Source organism: Dermacentor andersoni, chromosome 11, assembly GCF_023375885.2.
Source record: "Dermacentor andersoni chromosome 11, qqDerAnde1_hic_scaffold, whole genome shotgun sequence".
Taxonomy (NCBI): Eukaryota; Metazoa; Arthropoda; class Arachnida; order Ixodida; family Ixodidae; genus Dermacentor; species Dermacentor andersoni.
This window is the reverse complement of record NC_092824.1, coordinates 82,357,228-82,382,733: the sequence shown is the minus strand read 5'-3', so window position 1 is coordinate 82,382,733 and position 25,506 is coordinate 82,357,228. Positions and strand designations below refer to the sequence as shown.

General features: G+C 45.1%; 1 long non-coding RNA gene across 1 annotated transcript in view; it reads left to right on the top strand.

The window, feature by feature from the left end:
* Window positions 1–7,452: 7,452 nt before the first annotated feature.
* LOC129381701 (uncharacterized) overlaps window positions 7,453–25,506 on the top strand; it is a 35,115-nt gene continuing 17,061 nt past the window's right edge. The window contains exons 1-3 of the long non-coding RNA XR_008609815.2: window positions 7,453–7,810; window positions 17,740–17,822; window positions 21,937–22,194. This is a non-coding gene — a long non-coding RNA (uncharacterized lncRNA). The remainder of the gene's footprint in view (window positions 7,811–17,739; window positions 17,823–21,936; window positions 22,195–25,506) is intronic.

The window sequence follows — 25,506 nt, the reverse complement described above, 5'->3', positions numbered from 1 at the left end:
TCCAAGGGAGCTGTAAGCTGGTTTTCTTTTTCTGCGAAAAAGTAATTTGCGCTAATTCGTTTATCAATTAGGCAAGTTAGTGTCAGTATATGTACATTTGCAGGGAGAGGAATGTATGCGTAGAATTTGGCTTTTCAGAAATTCAGTCAATAGGGATGTGGTTAGGTATGAACTCTCTATAGCCTGGCATTTTTTTCACTATTCCTAAATTGAACAAGTTCGTTTATCAACTTATAAGTTAGTGGCTGTATACGTGCAATTGACGCAGTAGTGGAGTAAGCGTCCAGGTTGAGCCATTCAGGGAACTGAGTGAACAGGAGCCCACTGTGAAATTAAGCAATGAAAAAGAAAGCTATATCTAATGGAATAAAATAAATCAGTCATCCTCATCACAGTCAGCGTATTTATCTGCTCTCCCCAAAATTCCCGATAACCTTTCTCCTGCGCGAGTTGACATTATCTTATGCCTGCCAACTTGCTAATTTTATCACATCATCTAATTTTTTTCACACTATCTAATCTTTTCCTCTTAAGTCAACTAAAATATCGGCTACCCCTGTTTGCTCATTTAAAGCGCTGTCTTGCTGTACCTGGACGTTATGTCCAAGAGTTATGGTAATGATCGGAGCGGCCGAAAAGCTCGCGGACATCGAAGACGTCAGGCACACCATCTACGCGGACGATATCATGCTGTGGGTGACCGGTGGCAGCGACGCCCACATGGAGGGCGCGCTGCAAGCCGCCGTCGACGCAATAGAAGACCAGCTGGAAGGCACCGGACTGAGATGTTCGCCGAACAAATCGGAGCTTCTCATACTCCCAGCTATCAAAAACAGCGGAAACAAGACCGGACAACGCGAACACGAAAGAATCAGAATCGTAACCAGAACCAGCAACGTGATCCCCGAGGTCGGCAAAATTAGGATCCTAGGCATGGTCATCGAAAAGCACGGAAGAAACGGCGAAACCATCAGCCGTCTCACGGCAAAAGCAGCCAACGCGATTTGACTCCTCAATCGAGTCACTTCCCGGAAGGCTGGCATGAGAGAGGAGAGCCTAATTAGGCTCGTCCAATCCTTCATCATCAGCCACGTCGCGTAAGTTGCAGCCTACCACAGATGGCTGCAACACGAACGTAACAAAATCGACGTGATCATCAGAAGAGGGTACAAGACGGCGCTGGGCCTGTTCGAGTCCACGAGCACGACCCGCTTTTTACAACTTGGGATACACAATACGCTCGAAGAAATAGCCGAAGCGCAACGGGCCTCGCAACTGGAGCGGCTGTCCATGACAAAAGCCGGGAGGAAGATACTGGACAACCTGGGAATAGGACGCTCGAACAAGGTGGAGATGAAGCTCCCCGTCCCCGAAGAAGACCGACACCAGACCAGAATCGACCCCATAGCGAAGAACATGAATCCCGAGTTCAACAAGGGAAGAAGGGCGGAGAGGGTCAAGGCTCTCATCGACCAGCACGCCAACGACGAGCACGCGCGGTACGTGGACGCGGCCGAATACCAACGAAACGCCTTCGCAGCGGTCGTCATAGAGACGTCAACCGGCACCACGAGGACGGCAGCGAGTGTGAGAAGCGCCGGAGCGGAACAAGCGGAGGAGGTAGCCATCGCCCTGGCCATCGCCGACGCAGACTGCCACACGGTGCTTAGTGACTCGAGACAGGCGGTGCGAAACTTCGCCAAAGGCCAAATCTGCAGGGAGGCCGAGCGCGTGCCACGAGCGGCCAAGCTACAAGACAGAAAAGTAACACTCAAGTGGTTCCTGGCGCGCGCGGGCGACGCTTCGGAATGCAATGAGAACCACAATGAGACGGCACACGCAGCGGCGCGAGCGCTAACCAACCGCGCCCCGGCGACAGACCGTTCGACGTGGTTTGGAACCAAGGACCGCATGACGGACTACAACGAAATCACGAAGGCCTACCGCCTTACTCGCAGTACTCTCCCCCCCTTCCCCCCCCCCCCGCACTCGAGGCTGAGTCGAGCGGAGGCGGTACTACTGAGACAGCTCCAGACCGGATCGCTACCGAGCCCAGGACTGATGCATCGCATGTACCCCAAGACATATCCGACCGATAAGTGCAAGCCTGCCAGAGGGAGACGGCAGATTACACGCACATCTTGTGGGACTGCGTTAAAAATCTAGAAGAAGCAAGATCAAGAACGATCCCGCCGTGGCTCGAGGCCGCCCCAAAGAGCTACGACCAAGACGAACAGCTCTGGGCCATCCGGCAGGCCATCGGAGCGCTCGAAAGGCAGGGACCCAGCGAGCCGGCAACGGCGACCGGCGACCCACGCCGAGTAAAGGCGACGTCGTAGATGACTTAGGCCCTCGTCGGGGCGCGCGAGCGCCCCACTGCAGGCACAAATAAAGTTGGCTCCAATCCAACCCAATCAAGTTTGTTATTAATCTCGAAGTGTCTGGTTCTTGTATTAGTACCCATACAATGCAGTGATTGTACCCATATTAAGAAAACGAGTAAGCTGCCGATCTTGATGTTGTAAAGCGTGCTGTATGCGATACAACCAATCTTATTTTCCTGTAAATATCCTTTTTTTGATCAGGGACACATTTAATTAATTTGCATTGATATATGTTGTTCTAGGGGCTGACTAACGATCGCGAATTGCGTTCTCCGGCTAGGCAGTTCAACAATAGCTTATTCTTTTGTATGTGAACCTTCAACCTTATTTCTTCATTCCGTTACTTCAGTCATGACATAACAGTCATGCCTTACTTTTAACACAGATTCTCATAACAGAGAAAAATGATTATATACACGTGCGAATGCCGGAACAAAAAAGCTGGAAGGTTATAACCAAGAATTGATCCTTCTTACAAAGCTCAAATCACATGCACCACGGTTCTTAGGTGGCGTGGGTGGAGGGTGAAATCTATGACATTGCACAATCAGTCGACAGATATGACGTAGGGAAAGCTGCACGCTGTGTTAAGGAAAGGTCGAATGAGCAGAAGCCAAATGTCAGAAGAAAATGTTGGTGGTGTCCAACTTCAAGGCATGCGGATATCGCCGAAAGTTTGAGGAAGCTCAATTCTTGCACAGTCATCAGAATCAACTACGGTGAGGGAGATACTCAAGGCAAAAAGCATATGGTGGGTGGACTTGTTATGCGTTAGCACCGTAGGACATCGTTTCTTGTCTCACGCGAGAAATGGCACTATTAGAGTGGATGCCCTGGGCGATTCGGCACAACCTATAATTTTGCGCTTCATTGCTCCGTTTTGCTTTCTCGCATTGATGAGACATAGTAATTATGTTCCCCTTTGACAGAATGATTTATTTGTTGGTAGTTGGCGCTATGTTCGCATGCTTCTTTTTCGTTTGCCTGTTTTTCTTTTACTGACAATCATTTACTCTCAATCAGCCTATTGTATTGTCAGAAAACACCACGGTCCCTGTTATCGCGTTTGATCTGGCATCGCTGTGTATAGACTACATGGCTTGATGACTATCATCGGCTATTGGACGGCCTGTGGTTCGGGAGAAACATGCGGAGCCATCACTGTTGGAGGCCATCACACCGGACCTACGCGAGTGTACGACCGAAAACGTTCGTGGCTCTCTGACAAGCTCGCTATCTGACGACGTACAGAAAAGGAGGTCAAGGCTTCGCTCACCCCATCGTTAATCGTGCCTCTCTTGGGAACTGGCGAACAAAACAGTGCGCGCAGCCAGGCGGTGCAGGCCAGGACAGGCCTGCACATCTAGTTTCTTCTCGAATATCTGTCGCTTATTTTTCAGAAATTGCCCAAACTGACCACATCGATTTGTGTGGTTACTCATAGCACTTCATAGCGTCAGTAGCAGGATGTGATGTTAAATAATGCTTAGTCCTAAATAGGAAGCCAACTCCAAAGAAAAAAAAGGGATTCCACACCCACCTCTGCCCAGTTGTGCGCGATAAGACCGTGCGCATCCTTTTCTGCTCATCTCGTACTCTTTACCCCCTACAGCGTACGGTGTGATGGGCGTGATGTTATTGCATTTGAAATTTACGCAAAACATCACACCGTCGTGGGCGCTAAAGACGACGGTGAAAATCGACCGATATTTCATGTCGCAATAATCAGTCATACCATACGTTCTAACACCGTTTCGCATAATAGAAAGAAAAATACTACAAAGCGCATATACATATACGTGATACTCTCGGCACGAAGAAAACAACACCACCAGTTACATCCATGAATAGATCCTTGTGGGAAAGCACATTACACGCACCGCAGTCATTACGTGGCATGAACGGAAGGTGAGGTTGGTTACATCTGACTATAAGTCGGCAAATATTGCAGTCAATAAATTGACGCTTTGTTAACCAAAGGCTGATGGAGCATAGCGAAATACGGGAGAATTCGCTCTTGGCCAAGCCATTGCCATGAATACAGTTATTGTCTTAAGTTCAGAGAAACTCTGATCTTGCATAGTCACAATGCCCTAATCATATACAGCGAAATAGATACTCGATGTAAAATACATACGCCGGTTGGCTTTATGGTGCGTCAGCATTGCTTCGCTTCGTTTGTGCTGCGTGCGCACAGTCTAGTTTGTAATGTCATGAAAGGAATTACGGTATCATAGAGTGGATGAGCGAGGTCATTCCTCAAAAAGCTATAAAAGTTATTATTTGCCATTTTGTTCCTCCGTTTTCCCTCTTTCGCTTTGATGAGACATATTATTCATCTTCGCCTTCTGTAGAATTAATCAATCTTAAGGCGAAGCTTTTTTTGCTTACCATTCTGTGGTTTCGGCTTGGTTCGTCCGTCCATCGGTTGGTCGCTGTGAGGTCTCGCCAACTTGATTCGCATCCCTTAAAGCTATAAAGCGCGTCTGGTGGTGTAACTGCACGATATTGTAACTTATTGCTGTGGGCTGGCCCTCTGTTGGTGGGCTTCGCTTGCGTGCACCTCTTCTTGCCTATTAGTGCATACACAACGATTGCTTAAGGAAGGCAAATAGTAAAAAAATTACCGACGATTACGTTACTTCCTAATGCGAAATTTGAGCGCAGCAAATAAGCTGTTTCACCTTTTCGATAGATTGAGGCAAAGAAATCGAGCAACACATGTATGCGCTATCACAGAATTTTTTTTTATTTTTCACACGTATTCCTTTAACAAAGACTCCACTAACAGTTCTTGACAGTCATGAAGGAAGCTTTGTGGTCGGAGAAATAGACTGATATATGTTCGACTTGGTACACCAATGCTTGATTCTCAAAGACGAGATCTATACAAGTGCCTCGCGAGGATGTCACAGCCGTGGGACGCGTTACGAGCGAGAGGAACGGGATGTTCTCCCGCGTAAGTGTTAGGAAATTGCTGTTTGTCTTTATGTCAACATTAAAGTCCCCCACTACTAACATCGGTGTGGATCGATGGACGGTTAATGCGAGTTGCAGGAAGTGCACGACGTCTTTCGTGAGTGCGGTAGGGGCGAAGTAGGCAGCTACTACATTGCATGCATGAAGAACACAGTCTGAATTGACACAAGTTCGAGTTGGGAAACGCACACCGGAGATTCTCAGGGCACGTATCCGGAAGCGGTTTCACGTCATTTTGGAACCAGAGCCGATCACACACTGAACACACACTTCCAAACGGATTGTCTGTAAACTGTCGCCGGAAAGCATTTGTTGCACCCTGACTGTTTGCGAGCCTTTGTTTGCGTTTGGCCTCGGCCTCGGCCGCGCGAACGGTAGAGTCTTCTCTGCGACGGCGATGAGCTTCTGCTTCAGCCTCGCTTACTGCTGGTTGCTCTCGACGGCGGCGATGAGCCTCCGCTTCGGCGGTGCGAACGGCAGGGTCTTCTCGGCGGCGGCGATGAGCTTCTGCTTCAGCCTCGCTTACTGCTGGTTGCTCTCGACGGCGGCGATGAGCCTCCGCTTCGGCGGCGCGAACGGCAGTGTCTTCTCGGCGGCGGCGCTTAGCCTCTGCTTCGGCGACGCGTACTCCTGGATCATCTCGACGGCGGCGACGGTAAGCTTCTGCTTCGGCGGCACGCACCTCTGGATTCTGACGGCGACGGCGCTGGGCCTCTGCTCTGGCAGCTCGTTTAGCAGCAGCAGCAGCAGCAGCAGCAGCAGCAGCAGCAGACGGAGGACTTCCATCGGTCGTCTCGCTCATGGCTCAGAAAGAACTGGCAGATAATTTCGCAGTGGCGAACGGCAGCGGCAATTTCGGCTCGGGCGGTGCACATATACAGATCCGCCGCCACCGATCTGGCTCTCTGATTGCCACCGCACAGGGCGAACGGCAGCGGCAATTTCGGCTCGGGCGGTGCACATATACAGATCCGCCGCCACCGATCTGGCTCTCTGATTGCCACCGCACAGGGGTTGCATTGGAGGAGGAGCGAAGAAAGGAATTAAGTTCGAGCCGGCGCTTTGACAACCGGAGACTCGCAGGAAGAGGGGGGAGGGGGGCGGCGTGTACACCCAGCGGCAAACGATGGGGGCAGAAGCGCGCGCAGCAAGCGGACAACACGATAAAGGGAGGAGGGAAGAGATAGCAGCGACTGACTGATGCCGCTGACGCCGATAGTGAGTCAACCCCAGCTGCGGAGTTGGTTTCAGGGACAACGCCGCCGATGCCGACACAAACAATATGATACCCTCGCTTCCGCAGCGCTAAGAACCAGGTCTAGCCGTGGGAAGGTGGTCACGTATTCGTCGACGTGCCGGGGCCTACGTGAAATAACCGGCGCGTCGGCAACTGAAGAGCACCCTATCCGCCACACAAGAACAGGGGGGGGGGGGACCCTTTCCTCCTCTTTCTGCATGGCGGCGGCGGTGTTCTATGCAGTCACGTTATCTTGACTCTCTAGCGGCGTCAGCGGCATCCAGCGGTATCAGTCGGTCGCTGCTAGCGCTGGGGGGATGAAAGGGGGGCGGAGCTGGTTACGAGGCCGACGACAACGCCGACGACGACGCGAAACCCAGGAACGGACGCCAAAGAGCTGCGCTCTAAAATGCCTAATTAATGCCCATCATCATAATATTCTCCCGCCAGAGAATAGAAATGCCCTTTACCTTGCGTGTCAGCTGGCCTAAAATAAGGTGCTCGTACGTGAATAACTAACACGAAATCTCGGAAATAAGCTTGGAAGCTTCCAAACAAATGCAAGTGGTTGAAAGTAAAACCTGAATAATAAAAGAAAAGTCGACCAATGTCGGGGGTCGTTGCCCTGTCGTTTCTCCAGTCGGAGTATATAGCTCCGTACGGGGCCAATCACGAGCCAGACGCCAATAAATTGGGTGATGTGTTTCCCGCTGGCATAAGACATGCCGGAGGGCATCACGTGTTAGACTTACCTTTGTGTCCAGGACTGTGTTTTTGACTATGGTTTATACATTGGGTGAAGCCCTCGTGAGGACAGTGTAGAGCTCTTCTGTATATACAGATGTTAGGCTGCATTAAAAAATTCACCATCTTTCCTGGTGTGATTGGCTCATAAGGCGGTGAAGCCCTCTCTGATTGTGTGAGAAATAAACATGGTGAAATCTGAGAACATAGTGGAGTTTGATGCGTCGAGACTAGCAACCCAGTGTCTCGTGTTGTCACGTTTTTCACCGTGCTTCTCACATACGTACGCCATGTCCCGCTTTCTCTTATATTGCTCATCGCTGCCGTGAGCGGCCGGCACGTGATGGACCTGGTCGTGTCGTGCACCCTTCTGTCGGGCAAGGACGACGCTAGCGTTTCGACCATCGTCACCAGGTCCAGTGTGGGAGGCAGCAATGTGGCAAGCTATAGGAGCCAGTCCAGTAAGGTGAGCTCATCGATGACGAAAGTTTTTCTGTTTTAATCTTTCTAATGCCCTTAGCTTTGCAATTCTATTAGGTACCTGTAAAATCATTTCACAATCTCTAAACCCGAGCACTCCACTTCTTAGCAATCCAACTTGAATAAGAGGCTATACCAAGCTGATATAACTTTCAAGTAAAACTAGCGTAGCCACAATTATCCTACCTGACTAATGTTACGACCACGATAACTGCAAACTGGCAGCACCAGAACTTATCTTGATAAGCGGCGCATCATGAACAAGTTAGGAAGAGTAGCGGTACGCCTTCTTAAATTGAAAGTTGATCGGAAAATTCATTGAAATATTCTGCGTTGCCACAGTATGTGTTTTACGTGGCTTTAAATTTGGCGTTCGTTTCCAATCAAGTTTTAGATGTGAGGTAACGATCGTCTTCATGTTTCGTGTGGGCTGATTCGATATATGCAGTTGTAACTGAAGAATCTCAGCAGTGAAGTTTGTCTTGTGCGCGAACTTCGCTTTCTGGTCATAAGATCTGCGGTAAACTTTAGTCCTGAGCAACTAAGTGCGGCGTCCCTTATGTTATCTGAGTTGCTTCGGAACGTTTTCAAGAACACTGCGGTTTTCAAGGCTTTTTCCTCATCGATGATGGTTCAACCCCATACGCAGTAAAGCTGTGTAGTGTTCTTGCCGTTGGCCTTTAAAATAATTAGAACAGCACATTTTATACCAAGGATCGGTTTCAGTGAACAGGTTATCACAGCATAAAAAAAGGTAGCGATACCATAAAACAAGTAACAAAATTAGGCGTATAACACCCATCTTGTGGGAGTCAACCTATTTTGAATGTCATTTTTTGTGCAGCAGCTGAATCCCGTAAAGCTTTTTAGTCGGTGGGCTTTGGTGCATGTGATGTCGAAGAGAGAGTGCATAGTCATTACTACAGTTTGTTATAAGGAAAATTACAATCAGTTGTTGTAAACTAAGGGCAATGATCTAGCACCGGTGGACAGGCGCTGCAAGTTCTTAAAGAACAACGTGCGTTGTGCATGCGGTAAGATATCACTGAAGTCAAAGATAAACTGCTGTAGAGGTTGAAGAAACACATGCACATTGTTAAAACTGACTGACATCGCAGAGCAAGTCGTGATGGCTTCTTGAGGAAGATGGTAAGTCTGAAAGATTGAGCACCACAAAGATATCGTACATGGTTACACTGTAAAGCTAGATTGCTGCAACTTAGCGTGTCATGTTGTGTGGAAGACTGCAAAGTGGAACATAAAAAATCTTAAAAAGCATTTCATGCACAGCTACAAAACTTCAGGCAGAAGTGATTGAACAAGCAGCACAGCTCAAGTCAAGCAGCATAATCTATTGTAGTCGGCGCTTAGCCAATGGCGAAATAGCTGATGCAAAGGATGATGGCGGCAAAGACAGCTGGGTTAAAATTGGTGGCATATTGAACAGTCTACTGCCACGAATGAGGATCAACATTCTAAGCTGCACATTGTATCCGCTTCAGATGTGCCGTCCTGGTTCCAGCGCCCATCCACGAAGCGAGCTCTCATTCGGTCTCTTCTTCATGTCAACGGCAATGAGCGAACTTGACTCGTGAAACTAACATTAATGATGCCAGCTCCTTGTCCAGATCAGTATTCCAAAACAAATTACGCTAGGATGCAGCACAGTCCGCTGAAAAGCATTTTCAGTCGCGGCACCAGGCACTATGTACAATAGTCGCAGGCACATGAATCAGTTCCTGAGAGTTCTTGCGTCAACGCTGTACTTCACCGTGTCGGATCAGCTTCTGGAGAGGCCCCAGGGCCCATCACCATTAGTGTCATGTAGATAATTGACGCGATGACGAACAGAGCGTGAACGGCAAAATGATGAGGATTGGCTGCGCAGTGGATGCCTCGCGGGGAAAGCCGGACAGGGCTGGAGTGTGATTGTCTGTCACAATGCCGCATATCGTTTTGACGTGCAATAATAGAAAGAGGTCCGATCAACAAGAGAAAAACAAATTCTGATAGCACTGACCGCGAAGTGTTACAAGGGCACAAAAAGAGCAGCGTTTCAATATAGGACACAAAAGAGGTACCCTCACACACACTGTGATGACATGTGTACACTTGACATCTCTTTCCTCAGCAATGGAATATGTAGGCAAGAGTAACTTAGTTGCACCTGTTCCTTCCCAATGAAGTCGCGTGAAAATTAGAATTTCGAGCATGACAAATAATACTTTCTAATGTTGGTCACATATGTGGGCTTGATGGGGTACAGAGACAAAATTTCACTATTTAGAAGTCATTCAGGCTTATAGAAAGCCGTAACACAAGTGGCTGCAAAGTGACATGCTTGCTAAGCATTGTTTCTGCTTTAAGGAAGGGGGTACACAAAGTTTCGGCAGTACCACCAGATGGTGATAAAGTGGTTATTGGTACTTTATTATGGTTGGCATCACTGTTTGGTACGGTTGAACGGAAAATCGCTGCAACCTGCTTCGTATTCTGTATTGATCACGACCTTAACGTGTAGGTAGTACATCTGCCACGTAAGAAAGTTGGCTTCCTTAATAGAACGCTTTACCACGGAGCTAATTCTGATATGTATCTAAACTGCAGAAATGCTTTTCCAAGACAACCGCTCAACCATTGTACAAGAAACTTGTGGAATTTGAGAGAGAAAGCGAAATAAGAGCAACTCTAGGTATGAAAATATTGGTTTAAAAACTCAGATTAAAAAAATTCATGATAATGAGTAATTTACTAAAGATAGAAGGTGAAGGTTTACAAATCATTCTTCACCAAGAACGGATATCACCGTTCAGTAAACTGCATCTGCTAAGCATCTGAAGTTGAGGAATCTGATCAATCAATTTATTGCTTATGGGAAATGGTTTCAAAGATTAAAACGATTTTGCAAAGGTCAGCATAAATAAAACTATATTTAAGAATGTGTACCATATCAATTTAATACACTATAGATGTGTTATTGGGTACAGCTTACGGAATTGTGATAATGCTTTTTATTGCGTCGTTACAGATTTATACACTTGATATATATTTTAGTTTTTTATCTTTTGCAATATTGGAAGAACTTTTCTAAAATGCTTAAAAGATAATTTACAGGCCCTCATTATATATATGCCAACTGTACTGTTCAATCTGAATACTAACCAGCCAAATCCTCTAACGATGGTGCAAACTGCACATCAATCAATATCAATGAGTGAAATGAGATATTGCAGTGCATAGCCTTCAGGTCATCTATTCCTCAGTTGGAGATGGGAAAACAGCTTTTTTAGAGGCTTCAGGCGCGAGTGTAAACGGGTAATCGCACATTTTACGATGTCTTCCGACATATGTCATTTTCACTTCATCGCAGAATACGCAGTTGAGAGGACTAGATCATCAAGTTTTAGGTCTTAGAAACGGTCTCCTAGTATTTCCCAGCGCGACGCACAACCTAGTCGCCTGCCTTTGTCCGCTCACCTGGGTGCAGTTCTCCCGTAGGGCAAATGGACCCCGTGGCAGTCATATTGACACGTGTACTTATCTTTATCGGGCGACCACGTTTCGCCACCTAACAAATGTTATCGCACAGCGCGGGACGCGCCTGCATGTATCCGAAGTTTCTGGAAAGTTATCGATGCTTCTATACGCTGTCTGTTGTCGCCGAACCTTGTGTTATTTTATTTCATCGCCTGACGCGAATGGTGTAGAACTTTGTGGAAGGCACGCGGGTCCCAACGATTAGTCCGGAACATTCGACGACTGCTGTATAAAAGCTGACGCGCTTTCATCTATTGGCTAGAATAGCAGCTTGGGCTTGTTGGTTTTCCATCCTGGTGTTAACAGCGCAAAACGTAGACGAGACACGAGACGAGAGGACAGTGCTTGTGGTGTCGTCCTCTCGTCTCGTGTCTCGTCTACGTTTTGCGCTGTTAACACCAGCATATGTTGGCGTCGCCCAACTGGCGAAGTCGACTATCGCGAGCTGCTCCAGCGTCCAGCGCTGGGCGACCACCGACAGGTCCATGAGGTGCACGGCGTAGCCACCGCTCAGGCAGAAAAGCATCCCCACAAGTCTGAGAAAGGTGGCAGCATCGGGAAGGTCCATGGCCATGTAATGCCGACTACCCGCGCGGATACAGGTAGAGGAGCGTGCAGCCTATGCAGGGGCCGAAGCTGAGCGTCTCCACACGCTGACTCTGACCCATCGTAGAGTAGGTCCAATGAACGTACCCTGCCGTTATGGCCGAGGCTGTTGTATGGTCGTACGTCAACTACGAAGTGAATGTATTTCATATTTGATAGTGGGCTGGGGAAGTAGAGTAAAGGTGGTCGTCCAGGGAGTTACCGCATGGTGCCTGTTAAAAGGACAGATTCTGAGGCGTTGTAATGCCGATTCAGTCAATTCAGTCAATAGCAATGCGGTGAAGTACTAACTGTCTGTAGGCTGGTGTTTTTTTCCGCTGTAACTAAGTCGACCAAATTCGTCTATAAATCATATAAATCATTGTCAGTATGCGTTCACTTGAGGACTTTTGAAGTAAGCGTCCAGTTTGGGTCCATCAGGGAATTGAATGAACAGGAGTACGCTGAGCTTCTGACGGAGCTATAGGCTGAATTTCTTTCTGCGAAAAGTAATCTGCGGAAATTCGTTTAACAATTATGAAAGTTAGTATTCGTGTACGTACATTAGCAGGTAGAGGGACGTATGCGTTGAATTTGCGGTTTTCAGAGAATTCAGTCAAAAAGAATGCGGTGACGTACTAACTATCTAGAGGCTAGCGTTTTTTCTGCTATAACTAAGTTGAGCAAATTCGTTTATTAATCATATGAGCTAGTGTCAGTATACTTGCGATTGCAGGAGCAGTGAAGTAAGCGTCCACTTCTAGCCTTTCAGAGTATAAAGTGAGCAGGAGGACGGTGAGGTTCTAAGGGCGCTAAAGGCAGGTTTTTTTTTTTTTTCTGCGAGAAGTTTTTCGGGCAAATTCGTTTATCAATTAGGCTAGTCTGTGTCTCTACACGTACATTTGCAGGGAGAGTGATGTATGCATCGCATTTGAGCTTTTCCGAGAATACGGTGGATAGAAATGCGGTGACGTACCAGCTTTCTGTATACGTTGGCGTTCTTTCCACTATAACTTGGTTGAGCAAATTCGTTTATCAGTCATATAAATTATTGTCAGTATACTTGCTTGTAGAAGTAGTGAAGTAAGCGTGCAGTTTTAGCCTTGCAGAGTATTGAGTGCAAAGAAGTACGCTGAGTTTCTAAGGGGGCTATAGACTGATTTTCTTTTTCTGCGAAAAGTAATTTGTGCAAATTCCTTTATCAATTAGGCAAGGTAGTATCAGTATACGTGCATTTGGAGTAGCGTGATGTATGGGTCGAATTTGAGCTTTTCAGAGAATACAGTGAATAGCAATACGCTGAGGTACTGTCTGTAGGTGTGCATTTTTTCCCCTATAGCTAAGTTTAGAAAATTTGTTTATCAATCATATAAGTTAGTTTCCTTATATGTGCAATTGAAGGAGTAGTAAAGTAAGCGTCCTAGTTTTATCTTTTCATGGAAATGAGTGAACACGAGTATGCTCAGCTTCTAAGCGGGCTATAGGCTGATTTTTTATGTGAAATGTAATTTGCGCAAATTCGTTTATCAATTAGGTAAGTTAGTGTCAATATGGGTACATTTCCAGGGAGAGTAATGTATGCATCAAACTTGAGCTTTTCAGAGAACACAGTCAAAGAGAATGCGGTGACGTACTAACTGTCTATATGCTGGCGTTTTTTCCGCTATAACTAAGTTTAGAAAATGTGTTTATGAATCATATAAGTTAGTGTCAGTTTACGTGCAATTGCAGGAGTAGAGAAGTAAGCGTCCAGTTTGAGCCTTTCAGAGAATTGAGCGAAGCGAGTAGGCTAAACTTCTGAGGGAGTTATAGGCAGATTTTTTTTTCTGCGGAAAGTAATTTACCCAAATTCGTTTATCACTTAGGCGAGTTAGCATCAGTATACATACATTTGCGGGCAGAGTGATGTATGCGTTGAATTTGAGCTTTGCAGATAATTCACTCAAGAGGCTTACGGTGAGGTATTAACTTTCTATACGCTTTCCTTTTTCCGCTATAGTTAAGTTGAAGAAATTCGTCTATCAATCATATAAGTTAGTGTCAGGATACGTGCCATTGCAAAAGTAGCGAAGGAAGCGTCCAGTTTAAGCCCTTCAGAGTATTGAGTGAAGAGTACGCTGAGCTTCTGAGTGGGCTACCCACTCATTTTATTTTCTGCGAAAAGTAATTTGCGCAAATTCGTTTATCACTTAGGCAAGTTAGAGTCAGTATACGTAAATTTGCAGGGAGAGTGATGTATGCGTCGAATTTGAGTTTTTCAGAGACTTCAGTCAGTAGCTGTGCGGTTAGGTGCTAACTGTCTGTAGGCTGGCGTTTTTTCCGTAATAACTAAGTTGAGTGAATTCTTTTATCCATCGTATAAGTTAGTGGCAGTATACGCGCATTTGCAGGAGTAGTCCTTGACTGAACTTCCTCGTCTTAACTTCCGTTCTATTGGCACCCATGCAGTAACTCTAATGAGCCACCGGCCATCTCTCATACATATTTCATTGTCCAACCAGCTCTGTTTTCCTCGTAAGTCAACTAAAATATCGGCTACCCCTGTTCTCAAGATTTCTTATTAATCTCGAAGTCTCGGGTCCTTATATTTGTACCCATATAATGCAGTCATTGTACCCATCTGAAGGATAGGTGTATGCTGCCAATCTTGTTTGGTAAAGCGTGATAAATGCGATCTAATCATTTCCTGTAAATTTCCTTCCCTTGAGCAGAAACACATTTGATTAATTTGCCTTGATAAATGTTGTTCTAGGGGCCAACTGCCGATTGCGAATTACGTTCTCAGGCTAGGCGGTTCAACGTTGGCTTATTCTTTGCATGTCAGCCTTAAACCTTACTCCTTCATTCCGTTAGCTCAGTCATGACATATCAGTCATGCCTTACTTTTAACAGAGAGAAATGATCATATACACTTGAGAATGCCGGAACCAAAAAGCTGGAAGGTTATAACCAAGAATTGATCCGTCTTACAAAGCTCATCACATGCACCACCGTCCTTAGGTGGCGTGGGTGGAAGTTGAAATCTATGACATTGCACAATCAGTCGACTGACATCACGTAGGGAAAGCTGCACGCTGTGTTAAGGAAAGGTCGAATGATCATAAGCCAAATGCCAGAAGAATATGCTGGTGGTGTCGAAGTTCAAGGCATGCGGATATCACTTAAAGTTTAAGGAATCTCAATTCTTGCATATGCATAAGAATCAACTACGGTGATAGGGATAATCGAGGCAAAAAGCATATGTTGGGTGGACTTGTTGTGCGTTAGCATCGTATGACATCGGCTGTTGTCTCACGCGAGGAATCGCACTATTAGAGTGGATGGCCTTGGCGATTCAGCACGACCTATACTTTTGCGCTTCATTGCTCCGTTTTGCTTTTTCACATTGATGAGACAGTATATACTCGCCTTCTACAGAATGCCTTATTTGTTGATAGTTAGCACTACGTTTGCATGCTTCGTTTTCGTTTGCCTGTTTTTCTTTTACTCACCATCATTTGCTGTCAATCAGCCTATTGTATTGTCAGAAAACACCACGGCCCCTGTCAAAGCGTTTCAGCTGTCATTGCTGTATAAAGACTACATGGCTTAATAACTATCATCGAGGATTGGACGGCCAGCGGTTCGGGAGAAACATCCGGGGCCGTCACTTTCGGAGGCAATCACACCGGTCCTATGCGCGTGCTCGACCGAAAGCATTCCTGACTCTGACAAGCTCGCTATGTGATGACGTACAAAATAGAAGGTCAAGGCTTCGCTTCCCCATCGTTCATGCTGCTTCTCTTGTGAACTGGCGAAAAAGACAGTGCGCACAGCCAGGTGGTGCAGGATAGGACCAGCCGGCATATCTCTTCTCGAATATCTCTTACTTATTTTTCAGGAATTGGCCAATCTGACCACACCAGTTTGTCTGGTTACTCTTGCACCTCATAGCGTTGGTATCAGAAGGTGAGGGTAAAAAAGTCATAAATAGGAAGCCAACCTCCCACAAAAAATAAAGTGATTTCACACCCACGTCACCCCACTTCTGCGTGATAAGACCTTGCGCATCCTTTTCTGCTCATCTAGTACGCTCTACCTCGCACCCATAGGGTATGGCATCCTGGGTGTGATCCCATTGCATTTGGATTTTACACAAGACATACCAACGATGAGGATGCTTAGGACAACGGTGAAGATTCACCTACGCTGTTCATATAACTTCTGTCGCAATAAAGAAGCAGCCATTTCATACGTTTCAACCTCCGTTTCCATAACAGAAAAAAATTACAAAGCGCAGAGACATATACGTCACTCTCGGCACAAAAAACACCAGTTACCTCCAATAATAGATCCTTGTGGGAAAGCACATTACACGCACCGCAGTCATTACGTGGCGTGGCGGAAGGTAGGATTGGTTACATCTGACGATAAGTCCGCAAACATTGCACAGGCACAAACTTGACGCTTCGTTAACAAAATGTCGAATGAGCGTGAGCCAAATGCAGTAGAATTTGCTCTTGGAGCCCCATTGCCAACAATACAGTTATAGTCCTCAGTTCAGAGGAACTCTAACCTGGCATAGCCACAATACCTGAATCAATTATTGCGACAGAAATACTAGACGTAAATACATATGTCGGTTGGCTTTGTCGTGCGTCAGCATTGCTTCAGTTGTTTTGTACTGTGTGCAGGCTCCCTTGTTTGTGCTGTCATGAAATGAATTATGGTATCATAGACTGGATGACCGAGGTCATTCCGGAAAAAGCTACTTCTGGCCATTTTGTTCCTCCCTTTTCTCCTTTCGCTGTAAAGAGAAATATCATTCATCTTCGCCTTCTGTAGAATTATTCAATCTTAAGGCGAAGATTTTTTTGTCTACGATCCTGTGGTTTCGACTCGGATGGTCCGTCCATCGGTCACTCCCTGTGGAGTCTCGGAAAGTTGATCCGCATTCACTGAAAACTACCAAGCGCGTCTGGCGGTGGCTCTGCACGACTTCTTTTTTATTGCTGTGGTTTGGCGCTCTGTTGGTGTGCTTCTCTTGAGTTGGCCTCTTCTTGCCCGTTAGTATATACCCAACTATTACTTAACAAAGAGTAAAGACGTCTAATTAATGCCCCTCATCATATTACTCTCCCGTTACAGAATGGAAATGCACTTGCCCTTGCGTGTCAGCTGGCCTAAAATAAGGTGCTCGTAGGTGAATAACTAACACTAAACCGAAGAAATAAATTTAAAAGCTTCCAAACAAGCGCAAGTGTTTGAAAGCACAAGCTGAGTAATAAAAGAACAGTCGACCAATGTCGGGGATCATTGCCCTGTCGTTTGTGCAGCGGGAGTATATAGCTCCTTACGGGGTGAATCACGAGTGTGACGCCCATAAATGGGGCGATGTGTTTCTTGCTCGCGTAAGACATGCCAGATGGCATCACGTGTTAGACTTAATTTCGTGTCCAGGACTGTGCTTTCGACTATGGTTTACACTCGCTGAAGCCCTCGTGGGGATGGTGTAGAGCTGTTCTGGACATCGAGAGGTTAGGCTGCATTAACGAATTCACCATCCTTCCTAGTGCGATTGGTTCATAAGGCGGTGAAGCCCTCTCTTATGTTCTGAGAAAGAAAAAAGAAACATGGCGAAATCTGAGAGCATAGTGGAGTTTGATGCATCCAGACTAGTAACCCAGTGTCTCGTGTTGTCACATCTTTTTGCCGTGCTTCTCACATACGTACGCAATGCTTTGCTTTCTTTTCTACGGCTCATCGCTGCCGTGAACGGCCGGCACGTGATGGACCTGGTCGTGTCGTGCAAAGAGGATGCCGGTGTTTCGTGCATACTTACTAGGTCCAGCTTGGGAGGCAGCAACGTGGCCAACTGTACGAGCCAGTCCAGTGAGGTGAGCTCATTGATGACGATACTTTTTGTGTTATAACCTTCCTAGCCCTTCGCTTTGCAAGCCTACTAAGTGCCTGTAAAATTATTTCACAATCTCTAAACCCGAGCACTCCACTTCTTAGCAATGTAGCTTGAACTAGACGCTATACCAAACTTACATAATTTCCAAGTAACAATTTCTAACTAACACAGCGACAATTATCCCACCCGACTAATGTTACGACCACGAAAGTTCCAAACTGGCAGCTCTAGAACTTATCTTGATGAGCAGCGCATCATGAACAATGTAGGAAGAGTAGCGGTACGCCGTCTTGCAATTGAAATTTGATCGGAAAAAACCGTGAAATCTTCTGCGTTGTCCCCAGTATGTGTTTGACGTGGTTTTAAACTTTGCAATCGTTTCCTCTAAAGTTTTACGTGTGAGATAACGATCTTCTTCTCCATGTTTCGTGTGCGCTGATTCAATTTGTACAGCTGTCACTCTAGAATCCCAGCAGTGAAGTTTATCTTGTACGCGTACTCCGCTTTCCGGCTAGAAAATCTGTGGTGAAATTTTGTCCCGAGCAACATAGTACAGCGTCCCTCATGTTACCTGTTACTTTGGAATGTTTTGAAGCAGGCTGCGATTTTCAAGGCTTTTACCTGATCGATGGTGGTGCAAGCCAAGACGTTGTAAAGCTTCGTCGTGTTCATGCCATTGGCCTTTATATTTCATGCAGCACATTTTGCACCAAGGATCTGTTTCAGTGAACAAGTTATCATAGCATGAGAAAAGGTAGTGATACCATAAAATTACAAACAAAATTAGGCCTATAATTTTTTGGGAGTCATCCTATTCTGAATGTCACTTTTTCGTACAGCAGCTGAATGCCGTAAAACTTCCTTTTCACACAGTGGGCTTTGCTGCCTGTGATGTCGAAGAGAGAGTGCGTAGTCATTATTACGCACATCGTTGTAAGGAGCATTATCATCAGAAGTTGCGGCAAACTGAGGGCTCTCATGTAGCACTGGTGGACAGGCGCTGCAAGTTCTTAAAGAACAACGTACGTGGTGCATGCCGCAAGATCTCACCAAAGGACCAGGAGAAAGTAGTGTTGCGGTGGAAGAAACACACCTACATTGTTGAAACTCACTGACATCGCAGAGCAAGTCGGGATGGCCTCTTGAGGAAGATGGTAGGTCTGAAATATTGAGCACCGCAAAGATATCCTCCATACTATCACTCTAAAGCTAGATTGCTGCAACTCAACATGCACAGTTGCGTGGAAGACTGCAAAGTGGAACATAATGACGCTTCAAAAGCACTTCATGCACAGTTATAGAACTTCAGGCAGAAGTGTTGGAACAAGCAGCACAGCTCACGCAAAGCAGCATAGTCTATTGGAGTCGGTGGTTAGCCAATGACTAAATAGCTGATGCGGAGGATGCTGGTGGCAAAGACAGCTGTGATAAAATTTGTGGCACAGAGAACAGGCTTGTGCCACGTAGGAGGGTCACCGTTCTTAACTGCACATTTTATTCACTTCCGATGAGCCATTCTGGCTGCAGCTCCCACCCATGAAGCGAGCTCTCCTTTTGTCTCTTGTTCGTGTCAACGGCAATGAGCAAGCTTGACTCTTGAAACTAACCTGAATGATGCAAGTACATTGTCAAGTTCAGTATTCCAAAAAAAGAAAACAAATTACGCTTGGATGCGACAAAGTCCAGAGAAAAGCATTTCCAGTCGCGACACCGGGAAGTACGTACAAAAGTAGCAGACACATGAACCAATTCTTAGGAGTTCTTGCGTCATCTGCGGTTCTTTCCAGTTTCTTGCCAGCTTCTGGAGAGGCACCGGGGCTGCTCACCTTCTGTGCGATGTGGATAATTGGCGCGACGATGAACAGAGCTTCAACGGCAAAAGGATCAGGATCGTCTGCGATCCTGTTAATCAGAAGAATAAGAAGAAGAATCAGAAGAATAAGAATGGGCTGGGGTGCGTTTAGCAGGCATTCTCAGATCATGAACAGCAGGTTGCCATTATCCCTCAAGAGAAAAGTTTATAACAGCTGTGCCTTACCAGTGCTCACCTACGGGGCAGAAACCTGGAGGTTTACGAAAAGGGTTCTACTTAAATTGAGGACGAGCTATGGAAAGAAGAATGATAGGTGTAATGTTAAGGGATAAGAGAAGAGCAGATTGGGTGAGAGAACAAACGCGAGATAATGATATCTTAGTTGAAATCAAGAAAAAGAAATGGGCATGGGCAGGACACGTAATGAGGAGGGAAGATAACCGATTGTCATTAAGAGTTACGCAATGGATTCCAAGGGAAGGAAAGCGTAGCAGAGGGCGGCAGAAAGTTAGGTGGGCGGATGAGATTCAGAAGTTTGGAGGGACAACATGGCCACAATAATTACATGACCGGGGTAGTTGGAGAAGTATGGGAGAGGTCTTTGCCCTGCAGTGGGCCTAACCAGGCTGATGATGTCTGCGCAGTGGGTACCTCGCGGTGATATCCGGACAAGACTAGGCTGTGATTGTCTGTCACAATGCCGCATATCTCTTTGACTTGCAAGAATAGAACAAGGTGCGATCTGAGAGAGAAAAAAACTAATTTTTAAGACAGTCACTGCGAAGTGGTCGTGGGGCAGAGAAAGAGCAGCGCTTCAAGGCTGTTCACAAAGCAACAGCCACACACACACTGCGCTGACACGTATACACTTAACATCTCTTTTCTCAGCAGTGCAAGATTTAAGCAAGAGCAACTTAGTTGCACCTATTCTCTCTCAATAAAGTAGTTTGAAAATTTGAATTTCGAGCATGGCAAGTAATACTTTCTAGTGTCTATCACATATGTGGGCTAGATGGGGGAAGAGAGATAAAATGTCAATAATTAAGTCTCTCAAGCTTATCGAAAGCAATCGCATAAGTGGCTTCAAAGAGACATGCCTGCTAAGTATTGTTTCTGCTTTCATGAACAGGGGTACACAAAGTTTCGGCAGTACGATGAGATGGTGAGAAAGTGGTTATTTGTGCTATACGCTTGGCATCACAACTGCAGAGTTTTGTAGGGTTGAACTGACAATCGTTGCAACATGATTCGTGTTCTATATCGGTCACGAGCTTAACGCGTAGATAGTACATCTGCCACATAAGAAAGTTTGCTTCCTTTATAAAAAGCTTTAACTCGGAGCCAATTCTGATTTCCCGATTCCAATGTATCTAAACTGCAGAAATGCTCTTCCCAGACAACCGCTCAACCATTAAAAAAAAGAAAACTTGTGGAAATTATGAGAGATAGTTCAATAATAGCTACTCTAGGCAGGAAAATGTTGGTTTGGAAACTCAGATATAAAAAAAATTGATGATAATCAGTAATTTACAAAAATAGAAGCTGAAAGTTTTCAAATTCGTAATTTTTCAGCAAGAACAGATATCACTGTTCACTACGCTGCAGCTGTTAAAGATCTTCAGTTGATGAATCTGATCAGTGAATTTATTGCTTATGGGAAGTTATTACAAAGTTTAGAGGGGTTTTGTAAATGTCATCACAAATAATACTATATTTTAGAACTGTTTGTAATATGTCAATTTAATACACTCTAGATGTGTTATTGGGTACAGCTTACGGAATTGTGATATTGCTTTCTATTGCATTAATATAGATTTGTAAAGTTGATATCTAATTTAGTTTTGTAAACTTCTGCAATTTTTTAACAACATGTCTAAAATGCATAAAAAATAATTTACATACGCTCATCAACTGTATTTAAACTGCAATTAATTGTTCAATATGGATACTAAGCAATCGTTTCTTTTAAGGATGGTGTAAATTGAACATCAATCAGTACAAATGAATGAAGTGAGACAATGCAGTGCATAGTCTTCAGGTCATCTTTTTCTCTGTTGGAGTGCTGGAAAACTGCTGTTTTTTAAAGGCTTCAGGAGTGAGGGTAAACCGGAAGTCGCGCATTTTACGATGTCTTTCGATACATGTCACTTTCGCTTCATCGCAGAATTCAGAGTCTAGATGACTTGATCATCAAGTTTTAGTTCTTAGCAACCGTAACCTTGTTTTTCCCAGCGCGACGCACAACCTAATCGCCTGCCTTTGTCCGCTCACCTCTGTGCAGTTCTTCTGTAGGACCACTGGACCCTCGGGCAGTCATACATTGGCGTCGCCCCACCGGCCAACTCGACTATCGCGAGCTGCTCGAGCCTTCAGCAAATGGGTGACACCCGCCGTAGCCACCAAGGCGACCCGCAACCTCTCCTCGAGGTGGACGGCGTAGCCGTCACTCGGGCAGAACACCAGCACCACAAGTCCCAGAAAAGTGGCCGCATCGGGAAGGTCCATGGCCATGTAATGCCGACTGCACGTGCGGATACAGGTAGACCAGCGTGCAGCCTACGCCGGGGCCTAAGCTGAGCGTTTCCTCACGTTCACAATGAGCCGTCGTACCTTGCCGTTACCTCGTACCTTGCCGTTATGGCCAAGGCTGTCGAATGGTCGTACGCGAGCTACGAAGTGAATGTATTTCATGGTTGATAGTGGGCAGGCGAGCTAGACTTGTTAGTCGTCGAGAAAGTTGTCGCATAGATCCTGTCTAAATGACTGATTCTGTGGGGTTGTAATGTGGATTCAGTCAATTCAGTAAATAGCAATGCGGTGAGGTACTAACTGTATGTAGGCTGGCGTTCTCCCGCTATAACTCAGTTTAACAAATTTGTTTATCAATCATATAAGTTAGTGCAAACATTCGTGCATTTACAGGAATAGTGAAATAAGCATCCAGTTAAAGCCTTTCAGCGTATTGGGGGAACAGGAGTACGCTCAGCTTCTAAGGATGCTATAGGCGTATATATTTCCTGCGAAAAGTAATCTGCCCAAATTCGTTTATCAATCATATAAGTTAGTGTATGTATACGTGCAATTGCAGGAGTAGTGAAGTGAGCGTCCAGTTTGAGCCTTTAAGAGAAATAAGTGAAAAAGAGTATGCTGAGATTATAGGGCGCTATAGGCTGACTTTTTTTTTCAACGGAAAGTAATTCGCATAGGTGAGTTAGTATCAGTATACATACATTTGCAGGCAGAGTGATGTATGCGTCGAATAAGAGATTTGCAGATAATTCAATCAAAAGGAATGCGGTGAGGTACTAACTTTCTATAATATGTCGTTCTTTCCGCTATTAGTTGAGACAATTTGTTTTTCAAACAATGAAGTTAGCGTCAGTAAAACTGAAATTGCCGGAGTAGTGAAAAAAGCGTTCGGTTTGAGCCTTTAAGAGAAATAAGTGAAAAGGAGTACGCTGAGATTATAAGGGGGCCATAGGCTGATTTTTTTTTCAACGAAAAGTAATTCGCATAGCTGAGTTAGTATCAGTATGCATACATTTGCAGGCAGAGTGATGTATGCGTCGTATTAGAGCCTTGCAGATAATTCAGCCAAAAGGAATGCGGTGAGGTACTAATTTTCTATAACCTGTCGTTCTTTCCGCTATAAGTTGAGGCAATTTGTTTTTTCAAACAATGAAGTTAGTGTCAGTAAAAGTGAAATTGCCGGAGTAGTGAAAAAAGCGTTCGGTTTGGGCCTTTCAGAGAATTGAGTGAACAGGAGTAGGATGAGCTTCTAAGGGGGCTATAGGCTGATTTTCTTTTTCTGCAAAAAGTATTTTCTCCTAATTGCTTTATCAGTTAGGCGAGTTAGCATCAGCATGCGTACATTTGCAGGCATAGTGATGTATGCGTCCGATTTGAGCTTTGCAGATAATTCGGTCAAAAGAAATGCGGTGAGGTACTAACTTTCTATAAGCTGTCGTTTTTCCCACGATAAGTTGAACAAATTTGTTTTTCAAACAATTACGTAGTGGCAGTATAAGTGAAATTGCAGGAGTTGTGAAGTAAGCGTCCAATTTGAGCCTTCCAGAGAATTGAATGAACAGGACTAAGCTGAGCTTCTAAGGGGGCTGTTGGCAAATTTCTTTATCCCTTAGGCGACTAAGCGTCAGTATCCTTGCATTTGCAGACAGTGATGTATGTGTCGAATTAGAGCTTTGCAGATAATTCAGGCAAAAGGAACGCGGTCAGGTACTAACTCCTATTGGCTGTCGCTTTTTTTAGCTATAAGTTAAGCAAACTCGTTTTTCAAACATATAAGTTAGTCGCAGTATAAGTGCGATTCAAGGAGCAATGAAGAAAGCGTCCAGTTCGACCCTTTGATAGAATTGAGTGAAGCGAGTACGCTAAGCTTCTAAGGAGGCTAAAGGCTGATTTTCTTCCGCAAAAAGTAATTTTCCCGAACTCCTTTATCCCTTATGCGGCTTAGCATCACTATGCGTTCCTTTGCAGGCAGAGTGATGTATGCCTCGAATTTGAGCTTTGAAGATCTTAAGTCAAAAGGAGTGTGGCGAGGTACTAACTTTTAACAGGCTTTATTTTTTCCGCTGTATGTTAAGCATACTGGTTTTTCAAACGTATAAGTTAATGGCGGTATAATTGCAATTAGAGGAGAAGTGAAGTAAGCGTCCAGTTTAAGCCTTTCAGAGAATTGAGTGAACAAGAATACGATGAGTTTCTAAGGGGGCTCTAAGTTGATTTCATTTCTGCTGAAATAATTTGCCCAAATTCGTTATTATATTAGTCAATTTAGTATCAGTAACGTTTATTTGCCGTCTGAGTGATGTATGCGTCGAATTTCAACCTTGCAGATGATTCAGTCAAAAGGAATGCGGTGAAGTGCTACCTTTCTGAAGGCTTTAGTTCTTTCCGCTGTATATTCAGCAAATTCGTTTTTGAAACATTTAAGTTAGGGGCAGTGTATGTTAAATTACAGGAGTTGCGAAATAGGCGTCCAGTTTGAGCCTTTCAGAGAATTGAGTGAACAGGAATACGGTGAGCTTCTAAGGGGGCGATAGGCTGATTGTTTTTCTGCAAAAAGTAGTGTGCTTAAATTCGTTTAATTATACGACAAGTTAGTATTAGTATACGTTCATTCGGAAGCAGAGTGATGTATGCGTCGAATTTGAGCTTTTAAGACAATTCAGTCGAAAAGAATGCGATAAAGTACGAACTTTAAGAAGCTGTCGCTTTTTCCTTGATGAGTTGAGCAAATTCGTTTTTCAAACAAATAAGTTCGTGGCAGTATTCGCGCATCGGCAAGAATAGAGTAGAAACCGTCAAATTCCATCTTTTCAGAGAATTGAGTGAACAGGAGTACTCTGAGTTTCCAAGAGACCTATAGGCTGATTTTTTTTCTGCGAGAAGCAATTTTAGCGAATTCCTTTATCCCTTAGGCGACTTAGCATCGGTATATGTACATTTCCAGGCAGAGTGAATTATGCGTTGAATTTGAGCCTCGCAGCAAATTCAGTCAAAGGGAATGTAGTCAGGCACTAACTTTCGATAGGCTATCCTTTTTTCTGTTATAAGTTGAGCAAGTTCGTTTTTCAAACATGTAAGTCAGTGGCAGTATAATTGCAATTGCAGGAGTAGTGAAGTAAACGTGAAGTTTGAGCCTTTCAGGGAATTGAGGGAACAGGAGCAGGCTGAGCTTCTGAGGGGTGCATAGGTAGATTTTTTTCTGCGAAAATAATTTGCCACAATTTGTTTATCACTTATTCTAGTTAATATCAGGATACATACATTTGCACGCAGACTAATTATGAGTCATATTTGAGCCTCGCCGAAACTTCAGTCAAAAGGA